Here is a 26,034-nt window from a genome sequence, read left to right as displayed (position 1 = left end):
ATTTTTGATCATCTGAAGATGCCCTTAGTTTACAACATTCCATCTGATAATTTTTCAGACACACATGAAATGTTGTATAAAATATTTATCAACTTAGTAATATATAATTTCTAACAAGATGAGTTTTCCTGAAGATCGTGTTTTCTTTAAAACACTTTTTCTATTATATTGGAGGTTTCCCCTCTTATTCCCAAGGGAATGTATTGAAAATTTCAAATTATCCTATATTTGACAAATATAATTTCAAGCACCCTTCCCAGTTTTCTACCAGGCTTTCTTCTAAGTTACTGATAGAAATGGCCTCCTGGCATTTGTGGTGTGGGTTTTTTTAACCTTGTTTTGATATCTGTTGAGCATATGACACCCAGGAATGCTGGTATATAGTGTTTATTCATTAAAATCAAGAGTTTGACATAAGTTTCCCCACATAAGATTTCCCCAAAATGTGCTGTTTTGAAGAAAAGCCCATGAAAATTCACTGTGTAAGTGGCTAGCATACGAAATCCCTGAAGTTTTTATTAAAGAGATCTACTGATCCCTGGTGACTTCTGATGGCAGGATCCTTAGTATGCTTCATGCCTAAAATATCTCAAGGGAAAACAAAAATTAACTCAGTTAATTTTGATCATCTAAGTGTCTCTTACAATAAGAAGTGGATCAGTCCCTCTGCAGATGTAGCAGATTAGCCATGAATTATTCAGTATCAAAATACACATGACAATTGGCTTCTGTTATGAAATATACATAATTCATAAGACATCTGTTCTACGTTTTCACATTTAAGAGCTACAAAGTGCAAAGGCAAAAAGTGTGAAATGGATATATAGGAATGTTTTATTTAATATCACTTTTTCTCCCACACTGTTCAATAAGGGTTAAAGAAACAGCCATGTACCAATTTATTCTATATGTGTGGGTTTTTTCATTGCTTTGTTATGAAAATTTACTTGCTGGTAATTCTCTTTTTGATTATAGCCTTAACAGAATTATTCAAGGATGGACACCATGGGTCCATTTAGCAGAAAACAAAATGTAAAATATATGCCAATCATGCCAGACATAAATCTTTTATACATATGAAGTTGTAAGTAGATTTTTTTTGTGTGTGTGTGTCTGCAAGTATATGCCCAGGCATATATATGCATGTGTATGGATACATATAGATACTTTGACAACACAGGAAAAATAAGGAGTAGTTTCCACTGGACATTCTTTTTTCCTTAGTCTAACTAGTGCTTAGAGGTACCCTAGCTGTAACTTTTCAGGACCGAATGAAACCACCTGGCATTCAGAACAACCCAGTTGAGGGTGTTTTATTGAATTGTATAATAAACAAAAAGAACATTAAATGGTCTCTGATCTCATAACTACTATTCAATGAGAAATAGTATTCACATGCCAGGAAAGCTCATTTTTCAAATACTGCCCCTGTTTTCAACAGGATAGTGAATTGAAATCCCATTACAGTGGACCATAAGTCTATCCAAATGTAACACTTTGCTTCCATGATTTCAGAGCATTTTATTTAACTTTGACTCTCAAACTTAAATAACTTTCTAGAAAAAAATGTTTGTTATAAAAAAAAGTTACTGAAGAAAACATTGTGCTGAAATGCAGAAGAAAATAACAAAAATTTTGATGATTTTAGCAAAGTTAAAAAAGAATTAGAAATACATTTAAATCATCTCCAGAAAGACAGCCTATTTCAATTGACCAGAAATTTTCATCTAGATAAGTCTACACATTTTTTCAGACATATTTATTGATAATTTATGACAGACTGACTCCTAGAACTTGATCTTAGAGCACAGGATACTGAGAATAAGAAAAGAAACACAAAATAGTTAAAGGTATATTACTTGATACAAATCAAATGCCTATCATTATAAGTACCTAAGAAAACTAATCTCAAAACATATGAAAATACAGTTTGTTATCTTCTGGAATTAGACCAAACTTATGAAGTATTCTGAAAGGTTTGAAAGATGCTGGTAAGCATTAGTTTGTACCCGCGACACCAAGAAAGAGATGAAGACTAATGGCCTGGTCATCAACATTTTGCTGCCATTCTAGAACCAGACACCATCTTTGAAGTCCACAGTTCATATTATTTGCCACTTCTTGTTGCAGGCCAGTGGGTAACCTGTGCGGCCATCTCACTGCCTTGTCCTCAAAAGGACTGTTAGATCCAGGCATAAGGATTGGCAACTTAGCATATCCTATGAAGTCGGACACCTACAGATTCAGAGCATCTTCAGAAAATAGGTGTAGAAGTTTCTCCCATTACACTTTAGAGCTATGGGCCATTGCTTCTCCATGAATCAGCCTTTTTTTTTTTTCAGAGAAAAGAGTATGACTGCATTTACACTATTCCCTCCCCACTGAAATATAGACCACTCAGTACCATCATACACTCTCTGCTTACCAAAAGCAGAGCTACGTTTCTGCTGGAAGAGGCAAATACTAATTTCACAGGACCAGTGATTCCTGACAGCCTTGTTATGACCAAGTGTGTTTATCAGTAAGCTACATGACTGCCATGGCTGTCAATATGTGAGTATAACTTTTGTGCAACTGGAGAAAAGATTTCAGCAGCAACTTAGTCACTTTTATTCACAGAAATATTTTCAGAGCTTGGACTTTCATGTGTTTCAGTGACCAAGACCCAAGGCTGGATTAGATGAATGTGACATAGTTGTGTTCAGAGAAGTTTGTTTCCCAGCTGCAATTTCTTTTGAAGAGAGTGTGTCCACTCATAATAACAGCCATATTGCACAAAGGCTAATAATTCTTCTTCTTCCTTTGAATAAAAAACCACTGCTTAGCTCATCTGCTTTACCACTTTTCACTTTAAAGTCTAAAGTTAAAATATTCCTTGAATATGGGATGAAAAAAAAATTGAGATGGTAAAAGAAGTTCTTGGTTTTCAAGAAACCGAATTAATGTTCCATAAATGCAGGGGGTCATGCAGATAAGGCCACTGAGTCCATGATCTCAACATGGAAAAGAAAATCTGAAATACTTCACGCCTGTGGACAAGAAGCCTTTCATATTCTTGGTCAAATCTTATGGTAAAGTAGACCTGCTGTTAAATAGAGCAATTTCTGTTACAAGTGAGGTCCTAATAGATCTTCAGTATGTGTGCCTGGTGATGGAGACTCTTGGCTGACCCCAGTTGCTACTCCTGGGCCTGCCTTGCTCCCTTGCAGGGGTGGGGTGCACACCCCAGCTGGTGAGGCTCCCTCCATGCTGAACGTGTTATTCAGCAGCAGCCAGCCATTCCTCACAGCACCCTGACAGAAAGGCTCATGCAGTCAGGATCAAAGATGGCAGAGACCTACATGCAAGTCTCTTGTGCAAAGCAGAGTGTATCTTGAACAAGAAAGATCAGAGACCTGACTCCAAGGTTCCTACACTGTAAACCACTACCCACCAGGCTATGTTTTCTTCAAAACGAATATTCCAATCTGTTTGACAGATGCGTAGTGGGAGCTTAAAACTTTTCAAGCAGTAATAACACAAGCAATTTCTTGGGTAGTTAAATTTGACATAGTAAAAACAGAAGTTTTGGCTCGATACCTCCCATATTCTGAAAGCCTTAAATTTCTGAAAGGAGCCAAACTGTCTTTAGAAATAGATTCAGGAAACTAAGTCTGAATAGTTTTTTTCTTATGTGGGAAGTATGTGGTGCTCAAAGCTGGCCCACATCTGGATCTATCAGGCATTACTTTGATTATAAATGTCAGCAGGAATGAGGAAGCATCCCACAAATGTGGATAAAAGGGGTTTCCAAGAAGTTATCTTAGGACCTACCACAAGGTGATCCATGTAACTGAAGAGTAAGGTTTAGTTAGACTAAGATCATAAGTGGCATAAGAATGAAGAAAATGAAGTACAACTGAATGCAGTCAAAGCTTTTTAAAAGGATTTTCAAACAGTTAAAGGAGCAAAATTCTAATTGTGTTGGGATACTTCCAGGAGCAATGAGCTCCTTCCATAGAAAAAAGAGCCTTATGACCTTTCTTGTGAAGTCATTCATTGGGTATAAATTGTTTCAATGAGAGTTTTGTTACCCTGCACTGCATTTTCATATAGTAGCAACAACTAGAATTATTGAACTTCAATGTGAAAAATCTGTTATTTGTGGAGTAGTAAAGAGACTTGTTTCCCCAATTATATTCACTGCAGTCCTGCATTCCTGGAAAGGTCATCACCTCAAAAAAAACAATACCTTTAATGTAGAATCCTGAACATACGTTTACCCTAGAGCAATCTAATGTTTTACAACTGCAGTCAATCTATGATGCATTCTTTGCAATTTAGCAATTTTAGCACTATAATGTAAATTGTTAACTTTTAAGATTTTGCTATTTAAGGTTAATTAACCAAATAACCAAGAAAGCAATGTGTAGGAGCTTAACACTTCCTTTTAAAAGCTTTTTTGTTTTTCCAAAAGCCTTTCTAACGTCAGTGAGTTTTCTGTACCTATGAGGATGTGTAAGAAGCAGAGTGATGTTAAATTCAGTTGCACTGGGAGTTAGAATATGAGAGAACACAGTTTGGCAAATAAGAAAAGAGAAAAAAGCAGAAGAAAAACAAATTAATTACTGTGTTTCTAAGAGTCTCAAACAGAATTATAAAAGCTAGAAAATTTGAATAAAGCAATTGACAGCTGGTGGCTTTTTTTTTAACCACTCACTGCACAACTATATTGCCATCACCTATTGTTATGATCGATAGTATATTACTACAGATCTGCTCAGCAATCGGAACATTTAGCATCAGACAAGCTGTTAATTTAAAAATCCCCCAGAGTGTTGGGATTTTTTTCATCATAGCATAGCAAGCAGTTATCCAGAGTTGCCTTCGTGCTACACTGATGGTTCTTTCATTTCTGCTTATAAATAAAGTGCATTTTTTGATCATTGAAAACTGTTGGGTACTTTAAGATTGGAACAAGCATCACAAGCATTAAAAATAATCCAGCCACCAAGCCAGGAAACACGAAATTGCTACTATACCCTTAATTGGTTTAGTGGTGGACTGGGTAATGTTAGGTTAATGGTTGGACTGGATGATCTTAAAGGTTTTTTCCGACCTAAATGATTAAAAAAAGAAAAAAAAAAAAGATAAAAGATTCGTTACAGGCTCTGAACACCTAATAGTTTTTGCACCTTGTCTTATTTTGATCCTGTCACCATTACTGTACACATACTGCATTAAGTGGCATACCTGACTCAACTGATCAGGGAAGGAGTGTTGACATGCACCTGCCTTTTAATAATACACATTTGAAATGTAGAAATCATATTCAGAATTAAATGTAATAACACAAATGTTTATGAAAATTTGAACATATTGATCTCAATCAATATTACATTCATTTACATTTGGCTCAGGTTGGGAAGGCAGAAAAGTTGAGAAGAGCGAGCAAAAGCAATCTCTGAAGTCATTATTACTTGCTTTTGTCCCCTGGCCTAGCTTAGAGCCACTCTAGCACAGTGACCAAGTCTTTACCTTGTCTCCCCATCTCTCCTTTTATATCAAATGCGAGGAGATGAAGAGAATAGAGCTGTCTACCTGAGCTTTCGTGATGATAGGAAGAAGCTTTAGCTGAAACTTTAATACATTTCCTGGAGCATAAAACAATGCCAGAGAAAAGGAGTGAGCCCATGCCCTGCACAAAACAGACACTTTTTTTGCAGGGCCAGTACACAAAACACACAATGAAATCTCTGTCACAGAGAGAATTAGCTTACTATGTACAAATAAAAACGTGCCTTTCCCAGAAGCCCAGAGACATTCCTGATGTTTACAAACCAAGTCCTGTTTGGGATTGCTTCTTTATAGAATAAGGAAAGGAGTCAGTATCCTATTTCACATCTTGAGAGGTCTCTTCAGTTTGTAAAGGATGCCATGTGTTTCTTCTAGCTGTCAGAATGCTTTTACACGTTACAGATGGATGTTATGGGGGACACAAGAATAGATGCCATTTATGCCATTGCTTCTTTTAAGTGCTAGGAAAAGCAAACATTCTCTCCTTCCAAAACAAAATAAAAACCAAAATAGTTACTCATTATTTAACTATCATTGATTTCAGCCAGCATTTTAGGAGATAAATGTTAGACTATAAATTTCAGGTCTATTTCCACCTTCTCTCCCCTCCCCATTACAGTAAAAATGAGCATAAACTGGGGGGGGGGGAGGGAGGAAACAATGAAGAAATGTAATTAAGGCCTATTTGGTTTAGATCAACTAAGAGCTACTGTGGTTACTAAATCTTGTTGTCAGATCAGTGAAGAGCTCTGTGTGTGTAGCTACTCTTAATTTGCACTGTCTGGTTTTCAGCCATAAAATTGCAGTGCTCTGCGGCAATAAGATGTACCCCCCCCCCCTACATCTTTAACCTTGAGATGAACACTTGTTAGTAATTACTATCTGCTTCCAGTAGAATGATACTTTCTGGCTTTTCACAATAGGCCTGGTGCCCTCTCCATCACCACTTTAACATCACTGATTTGAATACCCCTGCTCAAATTTTTTTTACATAAAACATAACACTCTCATAGAACTTGAGAATAAGGACTGAAATGTCTGCAAGGCTTACAATAAAATGAAAGTCTAACAAAAAACTGACCTTGATAAGCACTCACAGTTTCATCTGTGGGAAGAGCAGACTTCTATCAGGTACAGTACATAGTTCTTAGTTTCAGACTTTGGTCTAAACTACCCCATAGGGAAATTAATGCACAGGTTTCAACAGCCCATCAATCTCACTCTAATGGGAGCTTTGTCTTGAATTGGGTGAGGCAAGACCAACAGTAGCTGCAAACATCAATGAGTAAGGGAACAACGCCAAATAAACAGAACTTCAAAAGTAAAATGCAATGAGTTTTTAATAAACTCACCCAGATTCCAAATTGCAGTTTATTTTGACAAAGCTGAAAATAATTACCTGCTTAATTAGCTTCACTTGAAACAGCCTTTGTAAGGTGTTCTGATAATATTGTGAGCAGTCTTGTATGAGTATTTAGAGACATTTAAATATTTATTTATTGGAATACAACACTATCATCTGTTAATGTAATGACATAGAGTGGTAAACAGAACATCAGAAACATATTTATTAGTACAATAGCACAGCAGAAACTAATAGCTCTTTTCAGCATCCTCCAGTAACACGTTCAACACATTAGCAAGAAGCAAAGCTAAATTTCTTCCCTCTTAATGCTATCACACCTCATTTGAAAAGGAGGGAAAAAATATCCTAATCAGTGATCAGCTGATCTGCAAATCAGGCTCTGCCAAAAGACTTTTTTTCACTAGTGACTGAAGTACACTGTGAGAGAATGGTCTATTTTAATCCCTGTTCTGCCTCTGTATTGTGCTGTTACCTGTTTTGGCCCTTGTATACTCCATGAAAAAAAGACCAAATTACTATAAAGCAGTTCTAAAAAATCCCATATGCATCTTGGAAAACAAAACTAAAAGAGTACCCCAAATGCTGTTCTCAAGATGAAGACTGCCTCAAAACAAAACATAGGCTATGCTGAGCTGTGAAATGGATGATAGGGGTAGAAAGAGTGCTTAAAAAAAAGCCTCAATACCAACTTTATATTTTTGTCTAGCAGAATTACAATTTTTGCTGCCAGGAGCAAGGGCATAAATATAATATTAAGTCATTTGTCATTTGGATGACAAAATAGTGTGGGCCATTCCAATTAGAGATAGGCCTGCACCGCATTCAAAAAGCACAGGCTTGTCCAGTAATTGTTTATGAGTTCTTATGGCAGTTTTCATCTTGGGACAGATCTACAAATCACGAAAGGCTGAATTGCTTAATTCAGCATCAACCTAAAGGGTCTTTCAAAATTTGTATTACCCTCCAGTTATGGACTTCAGCATAAAGATGTCTTTGAGCTTGCCTTATATTATTTTTTCTCCAATTATTACTCTAGAAGCAAAGAACCACAATTCACTTTTTTACCATCTAGTAAGGATACACTGCAAGAAAAAAGCAAGCTGCAATAAGCATATAAATTATGGAAAGGCTTGAAGTCCAAATGTGCACACCTAGGAAATTGATTCTGTGCCATATATTCAGAAAAAAACCCCACTTGTATTAGCTTCTGTTTTGTCTGAGTAAGAATGGAAGGAACAGGCTTGTACATATCATAAATTCAGCCCCACAATAGTATTTTATTGAATAGTCTTTCTCCACCCTTCTCATGCCCTATGCCCACTGTAACAAGAACATAGTAACCAGAAAGAAAAGAAAAAGCGTCAGTGCAGAGTACATAGTAGGACCCATTGTACTTAATAGAATATTCAGTTCATGCCTTTAAAAGCAAAAGAAACTCAGGCAAGTGTCTATAAAAATCTAGTTCATATTCTTGTTTCATTAAAAATTATATACTTAGTGATTGTGCATTTGGCTGTCCTAATTAATAATGCTTCAGTGAGCATTTCCAGAACAGATTGTTTCCTTCCTCTTGCTCTCATTTGTATTTATGAAAAAGATACTGTCTTGCTGTAGAATCAGGACAACAAAAGGAGAAAAGGTGGGGACATAAGGAGTTGTCTTCAAGCAAAGTCTGAGAAGTACAACATATAACGGCAAGTCAGCTTGGCATGGCTCCATTTGTGCAGACAAGTATTCAGGTGAGGTAAGGAACAACCCAGTATATTTTCTAGATTTTAACACTACTGTAATATATATTCCTATTATAAAATTTCCTAAAGGCAAAGGAAGCAGTGATAATGATGGTAATTTTGTATCCCAAGTGAGCAGCAGCAACTGCCTTTCTGGAGTCAATTTTTTTTATTTTTGTCACAAGAACTCTTTAATGAAAAGACTTTGCTTTAAACTGCTGACTTTTTTAGCTAAAATCTATTGTGATCAAATGCCAGAAAGAGCTGAGACTCAAAAGAGTCATTACAGTAAGATTGTTACCATCTGATTCACAGGCATCTACTTGTAGCCTAGTTATTAGTCCATCTGTTCTACACTTATTTATCAAGACAGGGAAATATATTCCAATTCCAATTCAAATGTAGAGCCTACTGCATTAAACAAATGTTCCACACAAGAAAAGTATGGCTTAAATATTGGGAAAGGAATTCATTCGTGAAGAAAGAGGGGAATGAAAAAGAGTTGGGGAATTTCAGTTGCTTTGCTTAGTAGACGCAGGAAGACATAGCTGAATATGATGTGCTCAAGTGCCCAATCAGTCCGCAGGAATGTTATTGTGTAAAAGAAAAACTGAAGTTGGTGAATGAGGTATAGAAAGCCAATGTTTTTAACTAACTGCTTTTGAAGTATTAGAGGCTTTCAAAGAAACCCGTACCACTGAAGTTATTTTAAGCACATCTGACTGCAGTGATGGTCTCGTCACCTCTTGAGAGCCCACCATTTTTCTGAGTAAAATTATTATAAATATACAAAGTGGAAAGACCTTTCATTTGGAATTTACTCTAAGTGACCTCTGAAGCCTACATAGGTTGTGAAGGAAGGCACAATAAAACCTGTAGTAAACATCAGCTCAGAAGGCAACTTCTATGAGTAACTGCTTGAAAGAATCCCCGAGCTTTCTACTACAATTTTGTCTGACCTTTAGCTAAAGGCCCCTTCTATTGATTGACTTATTTTGCTGGTCCCTTCCCTGGGTGGTTGCAGTAAGATGGCATGGGCTTCATTTTACAGCAGCTGTGCAGGGTGGAAGTGAGTGGGGTTGAAAGCAAAGATATTGAGCTTCGTATCCTCATATGCAACTAATTACAAACTAATCTGCTATCTACAGTTATTTTACTTGCTTAGCATCACATTTTACAGATGAATAAAGAATATTTAAGTCAACTAAATTTCTTCACTGTTTTTTGTTTTAATCACATTATAATATTTATATTATGCCTCTCAGCTCTTGGGTCTGGACATAAATTATTTCAATATATGTTTTATTTTTAAAAAGTTGGACCTTTGATTTCTGGTCACTCACTGAATCCTCTGATGACAGCACACTCAGCTCATACTTGAAAAAAGAACAAGTGTCACTTTAGTGTTTCTGGCAGAACTGCCCAGGATAATGTCTCTTCTCCACAGGGCTTGTCCATCTGCTCCTAGTGTGACCAGAGAACACTGTGAAAAGACTGCTGAGCTTTCTGGGGGAAGCCAGCTTCATAGCTACAGGAATATGACACATGATCAAAATGACAAAATTTGTCAAGAATCATGACAATACACACTGAAGGAATAGCTATGCTGCAGGATACACCAATGTCCTAGGCTCATGTGCAGGTGTACACATATTTGTGTATGCACACAAAGGACATCGGAGTATGCGTATCAAAAGTCCGCACATAATTCAGATGTTTGTATTAATATAAACATTAAAACCACAATTGAAAGTTGAGGATTTCTCTGAGATACATCCCACATTTTCTGAGCTGTTCTACAGATGGCTTTGTACTTTGGGGAGGGAACTCCAAATCATTTAACTGTCATGGGACACCACGGTGCCTCAAAGGTGGCGTACATAGCTCATGGCTTCCAGCTCTCCACATACATCTCTTGTCCATTCCTGGCAACGGTAAGCACAGCACAGATAGAGCAGTTGCCCTTGCATTTGGCCGTCACCTACACAAAGACAGATATTTAGTAGGATTATAGCATGTTTCAAGTTCAAGGGCAGTCTCTACCCCTCAGATGTTCTTCGAGAGGATCTTTTATTTGTGATATTTTAATAAACACAGGATGGCTGTGAGTAGCCAGTAATCTGGGAGCAGGTCCAAGGAATCAGAAAGTGACTAGCAGTCAGAGCTTCCCATGAAAAAAAGCAAATCTCTACTGAGATGTCCAGGAAGCTTTTCCTTTTCATGACATGCAGTATCATGACATTCAGGTTAGGAGATCACAACAGTCCAGGAGCAAATAAATGTTTTTTTCTTCGTCTGGGTTGAAGTGGAGAATAACAAATGAAATTGTAACTAATTATTAAAAGGCTGCATTAAAATTTTTGTGAAGGGATAGTGTCCTCAAAGGGCTCATTAGGCTTTCTCTGATTCATGGCTGTGGAACTAGTATTATATTACTGACAGAAATAAGGAAAAATACAACAGAACTGCAGAGACAATTAATGTTGTGAATAAAATAATTCTCTTCCCCTAGAAGGATCTTTCAAAAAAGATAGTCTTTCAGGGACTTTTCTAAAATTATATATATATAACATACACATACACCTACACATCTAGGGCTTATATATTACAGTGTAAGATGAATATAAATCTTCTTGCATCCATGTATATGTATGTGCAGGACTAGAGATAAGACAAGGGAGTTTGACAGAGTGCTGAGCCAGTCTTAAAGTGTCCAGGGGGTTGAAATGAGTAAATTCAGAACATTCTCAAAAATTCTGGCTAAATCACTTTAATCACTAAAGTTATTCTGCAAGTATTTCAAAAGGAGGGTCTCAAAATAAGTTTTGTAATTCTGCTGTAACTGGAAAGAGAACAAAATCCACCCACCACCACCCCCAGAATGCTGGCACTTCCATTTTTTATGTAGAACAAGCTAAAAATTTGTAATGCATGTGAAAATAAAAAATAACAGGTAAAGTATGGGGGGCAGGGAAGGTGTAAAATCAAGCCAAGCACTCAACAAGCCTCTGGCCTTTTCCCCTCTTCTATCTGGCAAGTTTTCATGTATCCTGTTCCTCTGTTTCCATTCTTGGCTGTTTAGTCTGGTTGCACATCACTTGTTTGGTCCAATTGATTCTTGATATTCATTGTTTTTTTCTTACTTCATACCTGTCTTCAGAATTAATTCCTCCCTAAATGGCAACAAGGTATCAAGAGACAGCATCAAGCTCAGGAAGAAAAGAGCATCTTGAGTAATCCACAGCAGGGAGTCAACAGCCGGCTCACCATGCTTGTGTAGCCCTATAAAATGGAATATGGCTGAATACAATTGGTGATGAAAAGGGACATGCACAAAACAAGATAGATCAGGAATACAAATCCTTGCAATCTGAAAGGTCTTTTTTTGTAGTCAACTTCAACTGCTCTTGGCAGGCATTGCAAGGGCTCCAAGCTTTCAGTTCAGTTAAAGCTTCATATTCTCTTGGTAATTTCAAGCTTGTCGTGCCTTTGAAAAAAGTTTGGAGCTTGAGCATGGAAAACACAGTCACAAGCTAATCCAGTAGCAAGCAGGAAAACTAGCTAAAAGTCTGCAACATGATGATGATATTGGGCCGGCTTGGTCAAGTCTGGACATGGAGGCACAGAAAAAAAGGTGGAGCAGAGGAACATTGCACCAGGTTGGTCTTTTATTTACTGAAATCAAGACATTAGTAAATCAAAAACACAAAGTGAATTTTGACTTGGACAGGATTATCTCCTACTGATTGCAACATAAAACAGTCACACTGTTTTATAGCTCAGGTGATCAAAGAAAAACATGAGAAACAGCAGTTGTAGTAGAACATATGCTCTTAGAAAAAAAGTCACATAACTGTAACACATGCTATGATGAGAAGAAAGTAAAAACAAAATCCTAAAGATATTCTTCATAGTTTTAACCAAAATCTCAAATTTACCTCAGCAAAATCAGTTACAGCAATTATATCACCTCCAGTTCTGTCTTAGGACATTTGAATTTTACTAAAAAATAACCATTAAGGAAAACCTGTATCATAAAAAAATAATAATAAAGTGGTTGCTACTGCATTGTTGAATGTAGTAATTTTGTAAAGAAATGGAGGAGGAGTGGAAGTGTCTCAGACAGCAGTTATGTTTAACAAGTTTGTATCATATTGTATGTTATGGTATAAAAATTGTGGTATATATTGGTGGTGCTTGTAGATCAAAATTAATCTTATTTAAAACATTGTTTTAAACTCTCTATGCTTGCCTTCTCCCAGTTTTAAATCATCTTCAGCCTTTTAAATGCTTTTTTATTGGGCAGCAGCTCAATTCCAAGCTTTTTGAATAAAAATAAAGAATATTTATTATAAAAATACCTATATTATTGCAGTTACCTTGACAAGAATTAATCCATGCTATACTATACTGAATTGACTCACAGCACCAAGTCAAGAAGTACAATAACCCTCTCTGTGATTAAAATTGAGTAGAAAACCTAATTATCTCACCTGAAGGGTAAAAAAAAAATATAAGACAACACCTTCCATCTGTAGAGTTTTAATTCCCTAATTAAAAAATATAGAGACTTTCTAATTTAATCATCAAATGGTGCAAGGAAAAACAGACTTGATAGCTTTGATAATTAACTCTTCATAATTTATTGCTACTGGGCAAAACTACCATTACATTTGAAAACTTCTTTTGTCATTGTAGGACCAGTAATCAAACAGCACAAAAACTTAGAAAGAGTTAGCCTGTCCAATTAAAAACATCATATCATAGCCTAGTGTCAGAGGATTCTCTTCAGCCACTTGGGAGAAGAACTAGATTTTGACCTCATTGTTGAAAGATTTCAGAATCTGACTACAACAGGGCCACCCAGCACCCTCTTCTTGCATTGAATTCAATTCAAGGGTCTGGTTCTCAACAGTGCTATAAGAGTCAGTTCTACAGCTAGCAGTCAGAGATCCAGGGTAAACCTGTAGCCCATCGCTTCATTGCAATTTTGCTGAAAAAATAATAATTTCAAACTGATTGTTTTCCTATCCTACCTTCCGCAAAAGAAGGGATATTTAAATTGTGTGCACATGCAGACACATTTGTATGTCAAATAGGTCTTACAGGGCTCTCATATTTCCCAAAAACATGTTGTTAAGTTCACCTCTCATGTCCTGTATACACTGGAGTGTCTGCGATAGAGTTGCTTATGTTTACACAGAGCTGGGATAAAACAAGCAGAAGAAACCTTTTTACTCCCACACAAAAACATGAAGACAACTCTGCTTATTATGTCATTCTCTAATATCAAAAAGAGCAGTAAACACCTTTACCAACTGCTGCATCAAGAAAATCTGACCCTGATAGAGCAGTATCTGTAAGGATAAAATACCTCTTGGCCCCTTTCCCTCCATCATGGTCTCATACATATCACATCAGCTGCTCCAACAGGAGGATGTGCAATGATGTCAAGCCTCTACTGAGCTGAATGAGGATTTTCAGCAGCTGCCCGTGACCTTCCCTAACCACAAAACAACCGGTATTCCCATGGTCGCAGCCCGTAATTAGATGAAAGCTACAGTGTCACTGCCATCTCCATGCCCCAGCTCTTTCCTTGTTTCTCTAGACAAACAATTAGGAAAGGACAATATCTGCTCCTCCAAAAAAGCAAATATAAGCTATGCACTGCTGTGCATACTGCCAGCTATAGCCATGCAAAAATCTACCATCCTCAGGCACCAATTAAAGTAATCAACAAAAAGCATAGGAGCTGAAAGCATGGTGATTTTAGGCACACAGACAGGCAGACAGGTCCAGCAGAGTGCAGAATCAATAGAGTAATAGGTTTTATGTAAGAAGGGGAGATGTTTATTGATAATGCATATATACTGTACACAAACTGAAGATATTTGTTGTTAAGACCATTGGGATCTTTATTAAAATCTGAACATACTCTTTAAAACAATGGTGAGAAAATTTAGGCTGTCACGCCTACTCTGCAAATAAAATTTAGTTTCCATGGATGTCAATCTAGTACTTTACAAAATAAAACAATAGAACAATAGAACAACAATATTCCATGAACTATATACACTTACTCCACTAGAATAATTACCATTTTAATGCTTAAATAGATGTCATGAAGACATCTGTTTTGAAAAATTATGCAGTTAACTCTCATGTTATTTTGATGTATTTTGGCTTAGGTTTCTCCAGTTCAAAGAGTTTAGGAGAGGCATAGCTTTTTCAACAAATAATGCTTTTTAAGGCTTTTTTGGTAATGCATTTTTTCAATATCAATTCCTCCCCAGCTGGTCCAGGGCCACCCCATCCCAAGGCCATACCCAGTAATGGAGGGGACCTGGCCAACCCCAGTCCCTTTCAGCAGCCCCACTCTACTCACCCCAGACAGGCACTGCATTTCAAAAATGACACCATAATTTTCAGGCTGAGAAATCATTAGACCAAACAGCAAGCTGCCTGTCAGCATCACAGGAGTGGTATAACACTGAAGGATGAAGATGCATAGATGGAGAAACATGAAAATACAGCTTTTCAAGATGGTGTAGAGCAAACTAAACATCTCTACTGCCGAGACTGGAACTGGTGCAATCACTAAATGTACAGATGAAGGAATCAGCCATCTTCCTGATAGATATGTGACAGAAAATGATAGTCAATAGAAGAATGCTGTATTAACTGTACAATTCATTCAATAACTATCTATTTAAAGGGCATCCATTCTTTTGATTCCCAGTTGATCACAGCTCTTCTTCTAGACTACTACTTCTAGTAGCCAGATTGGACTTCTTTTTGAAAAAGAAGTGGAAATATTTTGGAGGAATTTTGTTTTGTTTTTAACGAAAAAATTCCATGGCACCTTCTTAGATTTTCTGTGGAGCTCATTCTCTGTAGCACCACTCTTCCATCAAGGGTATCATTCCGAATACATGATTATTGAACCAAGCTGATATATCGCTTCTGTTCTGGTCTTGCTTCAAATGAAATTCATGTGGAGATTTTGCTCCTCCTTGCAATTTTTTCTTTGTACATATAGAAGGTATCGGTTACCTAATTTTATTAGCAGAAAAGACGACATTTCTGTTTTCTCAGAAGTGAACCACCGAGCTATTTATTTCATAGGAGTTATTATGACATTTATAATTTTTGACCTGGCTATTTTAAATGATACAATAATGAAAGTCACTGGGATTTTTTGAATGTTTAATCAATTTGTCAAATGAAAGAACATCAAACTGAATTATGAGTACAGCAATAAGAAATAAAACTCAAAATTCTCCCCAAGTGAACAAGAGCTAAGTGGAGCACTTATATGATGCATTTAACCCATTAAGACTTCAAGGTCAAATTAATATAGATTTTCCCTTAGATATACTTCAGAAGGAATAAAAAGCACATTTACTTTAAAAGGCACACTGTTCATAAGCAAAAATACAAGAGTAAGATTCAAGATAAGACATGCAACTCAAAAAAAACCCCAAAGACATTAAAATATGTTGACAAAGATTATTTTCTTTCCTTCAAAACCTTCTCTGTCTAACTAGGCTTTAATTTTGCATATGGTCAGTTCCCAGTTTTAAGCAGAACATGGTGAAAATTTGTAACATGTGGCAATACACTAGAACTGTAGAAAGAAACAGACCCGATGATGAAGTAGTGACTGTGGAGGAAAAGAACATTTATGCTATAAACCTTCAATCTGAAGAAGCTGGTAAAGGCTTTTTGTGATCAGCAGTCAGAATTATGCAGAAGGCAGGACTGGGGAAATGGGAGATACTAACTACTCAGACAGCCATTAGGGAAGGAACCCAGAACAGCACAATTACTTTTCTCAAGTTTTTGTAAACTTTTCTTTGATCTGATTTATCACAGAAAGAAAAATAGAGAATGTATGTACAGGAAGATCATTTGAGATTTTACTCTTAACTGATAAAATGAAATTAGTTAAATATTCAGAAGAAAGATGATTTAGGAGACAGTGGCATAAAAAATAACTCCTTAAGACAGGAAAGAAGAACAGCAGCAAAATAATAACCATTGACTTAGGCAAGCAGATTTTGATAAAATAAAAAAAAAAAAAATGGGAGCCCAGCTTGAGGAAGTGTGGGACAAAGAGCAGGCAGTTCTTTAGCAAAACATCATTTAGTAAACAACTATAAGCTGTCCCACTGTGGAGGAAAGATGAGCATATTAGGAAATGAGCTCAACAATGAGCTCTTTTTGGACCTCAGACACAATAAGGAAGTTAGCAGAAAGTGGAAGCTAGGTCAGATCATTAAGGATGAAGACAAAAGTATGTATGAACAAAAGCAGAAAAGTAAAAGCACGCAAAAGATGTAACTGACTAGAAATGTGAAGAATCAAAATAAATTATTTTGTAAGAACATTAGCAGCATGAGGTAGCATATGGAAAGGGTTGGTTTGAGCAGAAAAGGAGAAAAAAAATTCTGTGTTTTTTACTAAAAATATCAGGTTTGATAAAGTGACTATAATAAATAATAGCAGGGACAAAAGAGCAAGATCTTGTCCTTGGGTGAGGAAGGAATAAATAAGAGAGTGCTCAGATAATTTTCATTATTCCAAATCATCTTAGCCTAATGTACTTGGTAACTTAAGGAACTGACTGATGAAACTGCAGATCTTTGAGAAATTGAGGAGGATGGCAAAAAAATGTAAAATCTTATACTTTAAAAGACAAAGAAAGGAAGAAGTGGGGAATTACTGAGTTGTTAACTTCAAATTGCAGAAAATAATCTGGGAAAAAACAAAGGATGTTTAGCAAATACAGCGAAAAAAGAGATAAATGAACAGTGAACAGGAATTTATCAAGAGTAATTCAGGTCAAAACAGTATGATTTTACCTTACAACAGAAAAACTAGCAATGGAGAGTAAAAATCAGCAGATGTCCTATATTTTGTGGGGTTTTACATATAACATTCTCATAAGCAAACTAAAATCATGATCTGAATGAATATTGTAGGTGTAGAACTGAGGAAAACAATGTTCCAGGAATGGTTCTTAATGGTTCCCTCTGAACTAGATGGCATATAGATCTCTGCAGAACTCTATTCCTCATGCATCTGTGTCCTCATACTTATTCCATGTTTTCATTGAGATACTGGGTGGGGAACTCATGAAATTAAGATTACAAACATGTTGAAAGACAGAATTGAACTTGACAAATTGGAGATATGTCTTGAAAAATAATTGGATGTTATTTAACAGAGGGAAGTAGAACTTACTAAAGGACAGTCATCTACATAAACACATGGTCTGAAATAATTGCGTAGGAAATCAATCTCAGAGATGGATATAGTAGTTATCTTAATAAGCAGCAGAACATAAGTCAATGGAGTCATGCTTTTGCAATCAGCCAACTAAGCCTTGGATTGTCACATATAAACAAAAGACAAATGCAATAATCTTTCGATTTACACAGCACTGGTAAGGACGAAGTGCAAGTAGTTTGTGTCCAGCTTGAGGCAATATATTTCAAGAAAGGTGACAGGAAGGGAGTCCAGAGGAGAGGCACAAATATGAGAGGATTTTAAAGCATGATTTATTACAGAATTTTGAATAAAGAGATGGACAAGTTTAATCTGAAGGAGAGAAAATGAGATACAAGGGGAGAAGAAACAAAGTAAGTATTCACCTAAATAAACACTTCAAGAAAGGGAAAGGAATTAACCTAATATCATATTCATGTGAATATGAAAAACAGCAATCAGCTTACATTATAATGAACAAGGTATTAATAAAACCATATTAACTATAGGGCAGTAAGGTAAAGCCTGGATCACACCTTTTGCGAAAGCTATGGCATTTCCAGGGCTGGAGGTGTTTAAGACTAGGCTGCACAGATGTCTCTCAGACTCTACCTAAATATAATTGACCCTGCCCTGTGGTAGGTGGATGGACACTGACGGGATAACCTCTTGAATTCCTTTCCAGCAATATTATGATCTAACTACCTGGAATTCTCACTGCATTGAAATTGGTGCCAAAGCATTTAATAACACCCCTTCTTTTTTCCCCATTATGACTTCTCACAAGAAAAGCTAATAATAGCTTATTAGCCTGTTTAAAAGCCAACCAAACAAATGCAACCTCTTCTCACATACCATTCCAGACAGAACTGATGAGCAGACTTCTGCATGCCTGTGCTAAGCCTCCAATGTAAAATTTAAAAGGGTGTGTCTTTTGCTTGGCAGTGCTGTAAGTAGTGTTCAGTGTTCAGCATTTAAGTAAGTAGTACAAAGACCCTCCACATTTCCTCTAAAAAAATCAGAGCACTAAGGGTACTTTGATCACCGAAAGATGCCAAGAGATACAGGTAGTTCTTCCCCCACCCCACCCCCAAAAGAAGCCCAGCCTCCCCTCTCCCAAAAAAACCCAAGAAACAAAAAAGATGCTGGTGACTCATTGAATAAGCAGAGAGGTGGCACTGCCCAGAGCTTTAAGAATCACAATGTGCTGATTGAATTCCACCTTAGGAGTTTGAACTCTACTTTCTGAAGGAAAAACTCAACATACTCTGTGCTTACTATCTGAGAGATAATTCTGATAGTAAGGATATGTCTACAAAAATTAAATTGCTCAGCCTCAATATGTCATCAAGATACATGTGTGTGTATTTATGTACAAACATAATTACAGATACCAAGTTTTAACTAAGAAAATAAAGACACCATTAAAGCAACTAAGTTTTCCTTCAATTAGTAGCCCAGAAAACATGGAGAAGTTCTGAAGACTTTCCACCATGAGGGAGAACCCATACAGACTCTGATTCATCAGGGTATTATTCCCCTTTCTCCTATTTCACTCACAATGATTTTGTGTGGTATCCATTGGAAAATGTCATTTCAAAACAGAGCTAATGTGAGAAGTACTGCAGCATATTTCATCAAATGTGTTTGCGATTTATGAGAAATACCTCCAGATCACCTATCTTGTAAGTGCAATTGAAAAATGAATGGTAGTTTGATAGGAGCTGGACTACAAATATGAAGTCTGAAATGTGGTTCTGTAACTTTAAACCACTGAATAATATTGTAACTAGATAATTGTCATTTACATAATACATTTCCCTTGTAGATTAGTAACGATTTCACAAAAGAAGAACACTTCATAAATTCCAGTAGGTGAGAAAGCTGATGCAGGTAGGAAAAGTAAATAGTTAAAAGACACCCTGTGGGCCCAAGCCTAAGCTAATAAAAACATCTAGGTCTTCTGTCTCTCTCTGCCTTAGCTGTTGGACTATATTGACATCGTTTAAACACATAAACATTTTAAAATTATCTGTTTAAATGGAGATTCTTCATGGATAAGAAGACTCTTCAGCAAAAGAAAAGTCATATGGAACTCCAGTCAATACTACTACACCATGCTTTTCAATTAAAATTACAGTAGAATTAATAAAGGTTTTCTGAAAACTGAAGGACTTAACTGATTATGAATTTCATTCACAAATCAGTTAGGAGCAATTAATATCCTGGGAAGTCTTCCTACTCTTTTGGAATACAATCATTAGGAGGATGGCAACATTCTTACTCATTCTGATTGTTCATACTGTTTGGCAGAAGAACACAAACCGCTTTCCTAACCTGCAAAGACAGGATACTCAAGGTAGCTAAATGAAGAAGATACTTGAACTTAAGCCAGTTTAAATAACAAAAATGGAGGACAAAAGAGAAACTATGTCATGAAGAAGTTTGTTGCCAACTCATCCAAGAGGATTTGTCTTCATCTAAGATTCAGACCCTAAAAGATGATCATGAACAGTTTATCTTTGAAAAACAAAAAGAAAAATTAAGAACTCTTTTGCAGAAAAATTATATGCAAAATTTTATGATCTGCTTCATAGATTGACTTGCAAGGACCAGATGCTAGTTTGCTCCAACCCATAAAGCCTTAAGGTAAAAGGATAAACTGCCAGATTTTAAAACTAGGTATTGAAACTCCTGCTTTTGGCAAATTGTATGTTCACATGAAAGCAATTTCATTTGCTTAAAAGAAGTTCATATAATGTAAAGAACAACTTAGTATAAAGTTCTTAATATTGGGCCCACACTGAGGGCCTACAGATCTGATTCTGCAGGTTCTGGAACCCGTCTGCACTAATTTTATAAGATAAGGAACTCTGCCTCAAAAAGGACTTCATCTTCCTTTTTATATACTGTTATGATTCCTTACCTCCCTCTCACCACATTTTTTTGGTTAGCTTATTTATGAGTGATACAGAGAAAAATTACATGTAACATTTTCAGTACTGAACGAACAAGGGGGTTATTAAAAGGAAACTGTAGAAATCAAGACTTTCCTCTTAATTAAGCCACAGTGGAAATAATAAGTCACTTTCTGTCTTGTAGTCTCATTTTTGAATGCCATGAGAATTATTTTGAATGCAACAAATCAGACAGTGAGGTGGCCTTATGCAACAATTAGGAAGTGGAATTCACAATAACAATTTTTTCAGGATTTTTTTTTCTTTAATTGTATTTTATCAAGACTAAAGGATGGTTTAGGAGGAGTATTAGGTTCATCCGACTTTTCTCATTTTGTTTATGAATAGGAATGGATTCAGACTCCACCAGTTTAAGCAGACAGTGAATCTTGACTATGTAAGTGAAGAAGAAGGAACTTTACTTGGGAAAAAAATCAGTAACTGTACACTGGTTTTGTTTCATAAGCTAATTTTTCTAAAAAATTACTTTTTAACTACCTTTTTATTTTGATAATCTCATGGGTTTTTAATCCATTCTCAATAACTAAAAATGCTTCAGGCTAAATAAAAAGCTTTGTTGTCTATTAATCATAAGAATTCATTAAAAAAATAATGTTTTGTATTATATATGAAAATAAAATTTTAGTCAAAACCTTTATTTTTCTAAACTACTTAAAGTTTATCACTTGAATGATCATGAAATAGTACAAGTGTGAAAACTCACTTGTATTTAATAAGGAAGAACAAAGGGGAGCAACATTGGTTATTGCTAGGCATTTCACTTGAACCAACTGCAAAAGCCACCAAAGGGATGTACTTTCTGTTGCTGCAATTTACTTTGAATAAAAAGTAATTATAGTTATTGAAAGTAGAGAGAGGAAATTTCTGAAGAAACAGTTTGATCAGTACATCCATTCTGCTAATCATTCATCCCTGTTTGCATTGTTTTATTTAACATTCATGACTATAAATAGAAAAACTGTTGGAACCAAACAGAAAGGGATACAACTACATTATTACAGCAACCAATTTATAACATTTAGCTCATGAATAAAACATCAAATAAATATTTTCATGATTAGTTTTTCTTTTTATGAATGATGAAAAACAATCACAAGCACATTTGCTTGTTTTTCTTTTTTAAGGAGTATTGCTGAAGTCCTAAAGTGAATGCTGGAATCTCTGCAGAGAAACTAGCTGAGAACATTCCATCTTTATCACTTCTTCAATAAGCATATGAACAAGTGTTGAATTAGGAGAATAACACCAAAACTATATCTTTGGCTGCTTCATCTTGCTTTCAGTCATGCTCAGCCTACTTTTGTATTCATTCCCCGTTCACTTGACAAACATTCAAGTGTTCATAAGTGACTTTTTTTCACAAGAACTGTTACGGGGGGGGGGGGGGGGGGGGGGGGGGGGGAAGAGAGAAAAGACCAGAGTCTCATCTATTCTTTGCTCTTTTACACCTCTTAAGCACTGTGTACAAAGGACAGAAAATAACAGCAGTGGGCCAAGTGCAATTTCTTCCAATGCCTCTACCAAACCACACTGCCAAATGCAATGCATCACAGGCTGGAAAAAAAGACATCCAGTGGGTGGTCTTCTCCTGGAATTCTTTAGTGGTATATTATCTATTGCAAACTGAGGCTACCAAACATAAATTAGAGTGGCTCAGAAGCTATTCATATTTACTTTCAGTACAGAGTGAATGTAACCATTCACAAGAAGCAAAGACTTGCCACTGGATCCCAAGAGCTCCACTCTCTTGGCCCAAAAAGAAGTTGGGTTTAAGTTCATGTTCACATTAGTGGTAGTATAGGTTCACAGGTAAAACCAAAGACAAGTTTTCCTCCAAAGATCATATCTATGGAAGTAGCTAAATAACCCAGGCAAGAATGTGAGCATGCATTTTGCAGCTCAGACCAAGCAGAAGCATGTTGTTGTTTTATGTCAACAATTAGTGCAGGTGGTGGACACTGTTCTCAATCTGGGAGATTCAGGTATGGAACCAGTTTACAAAGGCTGCTGCACAAGTTAAAGCTAGTCCTCTTTAAAAAAAAAATGTTGAACTTTCTTATTCTTACTTAGAAATAAAGTATTTTCCCATTTTTAATTAGAAGAGTTTTCTGACTCATGATCAATTTGGGACAGCATTGCTAATGACTTTACAAAATGCAAGAGGCAATACAAATTGGAGAGAATAAGAGAAATAAAAAACAATGCATTTAATAAACTTGTGTAGAATAAGCCATTGCTCTTTTCAAAACCCCTTGCCAGAGTCCTGATACAAAGGCATTTGATGACTCAGCCATGGTTTTCAGCTCTTCTTTGCAACCGAGGCTGTGCATGCTCACACAATTACACACATGAACGTGATAAAATAAAATTTAATCTAAAATCTTCACTCAGTCATTAAATCTTTCAGTAGCTTAATATATTCAGGAATGATGCTGTGGGCTAAGCCAGTGTAGCCAAGCATTAAAACTATTAGAAAATTCCAGGATATTTTTTTCAACTAAACTACTACCTCTTCTTGAGAGGTTCAGAGAGCTTGTGATTATTTTGTACATGTCCAAAGCATAATTCTGACCAATTCTAATTACTCCACACAGATCAAGTACTCTGTATAAGATACTCCTAGCAGGTGTTCATAGTCAAGTCATAAAAGAAACTTTTGTAAGAATAAATTATGTTAGCAAAGATAATTGAGACCTCTTTGTGGACATGCAGCAAACAGGGGAAATCATATTAGCAGTTTTATTTTAGTATAAATATTTGATGTATAAATGAGAGGAATATAATCATTATTACAAAAGATTATACAGAGCTTAAAATATGACCATAAATTTTCAATTAAACATATCCTCCCTTTTCCCCTCAATTCTTGATTTCTTTGCTGTAACTGCTAAAGCAGGTAATGGGGTATATCCTTCAGAGAGACATAAACTTCAAAAATGTGTTCTGCCTTTAATTAACTTTAAATATATGTGTCTTACTGTGGTTAGAGTATTGTATCCTTTTTCTTACAGTCGTCAGCATTTAAATTTAAAAGAATTGAGAAAAAGGATAGCTATTTCTGCTGATATAGAAAGGTGAAACACCAGGAAGGTGGTAAATCAGAATTTTAAAAAAGCCCTTAAACTCTCAGGATTCAGTGTTTAAGAGTTTTAAAATTGCTGTAAATGATGGAATTTGAATGATGGATTTTAGAATTATGTAGCTGACAAAAATTATGTGTGGTACAAATAATTTAGGGCACAACAGCAGAAAATACAAGATGGTAATGTTTCAAATGAGAATCAACATATTAATTTGTTGTACAACAGCTAATTATTGTGTATTGAAACATTTGTTGATCATTTAGAAGTCTTTTTTTGATTCACTATGTGAACTTTAATAGAAAAGGTGATGAAAAGTGGGAATAACTGTTAATTTAATTTATATGCTTACTTGAAAGTAATTAAAACAAGGAGTTCTGCTAGTGCAGATGTGTAGAACTTGCTAGATTTCTAATCTTACAGATTTTACGACCTTTCCTCTGAAATTTGAAGGATCAGATTCCCCTCCTCCAGAGAAGCAGCAGAAACCAGTCCACAAGCATATTGAAACCACATTTAACTACATGGCATGCTGATTAGTGTTATAATCTCATTCCCTAAATTGTTGCTATTTTGCAATGTAGGACAGAACTTTGGAGGCTCTCACAATGTCATGTGTTTTGTTCCAAAATACATTCTTTTCAGGAAGTGTTCATAAGGTCAAGACTTTTTCCCAAATCCTCCCAATTATTAAATTTTATTTTTTTTCTAAGCAGAAATAATGATTCTATAGGATAGGGAATTTGTTAATCTGCCTCACAACGATTCTGCCATACAAAAAAAAAAAATCTTACAAACCCAAATTCTTTTACTATAAAGGGCTTTAATCTAAATTCCTTGTTTTCTCTCTTTCCAATTATACTCCTCACCAACTTGCTTTAAACATGAATAATGCAATAATGTAAAAATATCCCCCCTGGTCAGAAACTTACATCATTTCCAGCATAGGCAGTTACAGAGGGCAATTATAATACCAAGGTAATTACATACAGAATCATGTGAACTCTGACAACCCACTGAATGGTATTCCCCTGTAGGTTGCAGATTAAGCAAATCAAAGTATTTATTAGAACAAAAAGTTTCTTTTGGTAGCTGAATACACCTTCTTCTGTTTGTGTATACTGCTCCTAAAAATCCAGAAATATCAAGGCATTTTACAAAAGCAGTTTATGTAAGTACCCTAACAAGTCCCAAACCTAACAGCATGGGGAAAAAAAAAAACCACCAGCCACAAATCCAAGACCCTTGTATAGTCCAGAGTCACATTCTTCTTCCTCACTCACACAACTGAAAACATTTTCCAATGAAACTAATCAGGGCAGCTGCCAAGACAAAATATGGCTTTGGAATCCTGAAACTTGTTTATGTCCCATTGTCAAAATGTTCCTTATTCTAGGATCCACTGGGATTTTGGCAAAGGTCCTGACCAAGGGACACTGGTCACTTTTCAGCAAAAGAAAGTCAATAGCATTATTGATGAAAAAAAAATCACAAAATATTGTAAAAATGGTGAAATGTCACTGTTCAATATACCAAGTTTTTCTTCCAAATTATATTTGGAAAAGTGCTGGCTATCAGAGAAAAAAAAAGTGTTTAAAACATTTCAGTGAGCCATAGAGAGATGTATTTACTGTAGTGATGACAGTGAATAAGCAAATAACTACAGTCTTTGCCAAGATTCAGTATTTCCAAACCAAAATGTCAAGGTAGGGCCCATCTATGTTCTGCATATGCTGCCAAATTCAGCCAAATTACAAACAAGGATGTAAAATTATAACATAAAAATTAGTGTAACTGATAGAGAGGACTGAAAAAAGTAGAAAAACAGCAGAAAAAAACACCAACAAGCAGGCATGGCAAATGTCAGATCTTCTATGCTTCATCTTGCATTTCATTTACAACATTTTGTTAACTTTTTCATATTTCCTATCACCCATTATGACCCATGCACTTATAAATCATATTCATTTGCAGGCATCCATAATTCCCTTGAATTTCTACAGTTTATGGTTTCATTGCATATATGCAATGATATAGCCTTAAATCTTGAAAGA

Source organism: Pelecanus crispus, chromosome 4 (genome assembly GCF_030463565.1).
Source record: "Pelecanus crispus isolate bPelCri1 chromosome 4, bPelCri1.pri, whole genome shotgun sequence".
NCBI lineage: Eukaryota > Metazoa > Chordata > Aves > Pelecaniformes > Pelecanidae > Pelecanus > Pelecanus crispus.
Note: the sequence above shows the minus strand (reverse complement) of the source record.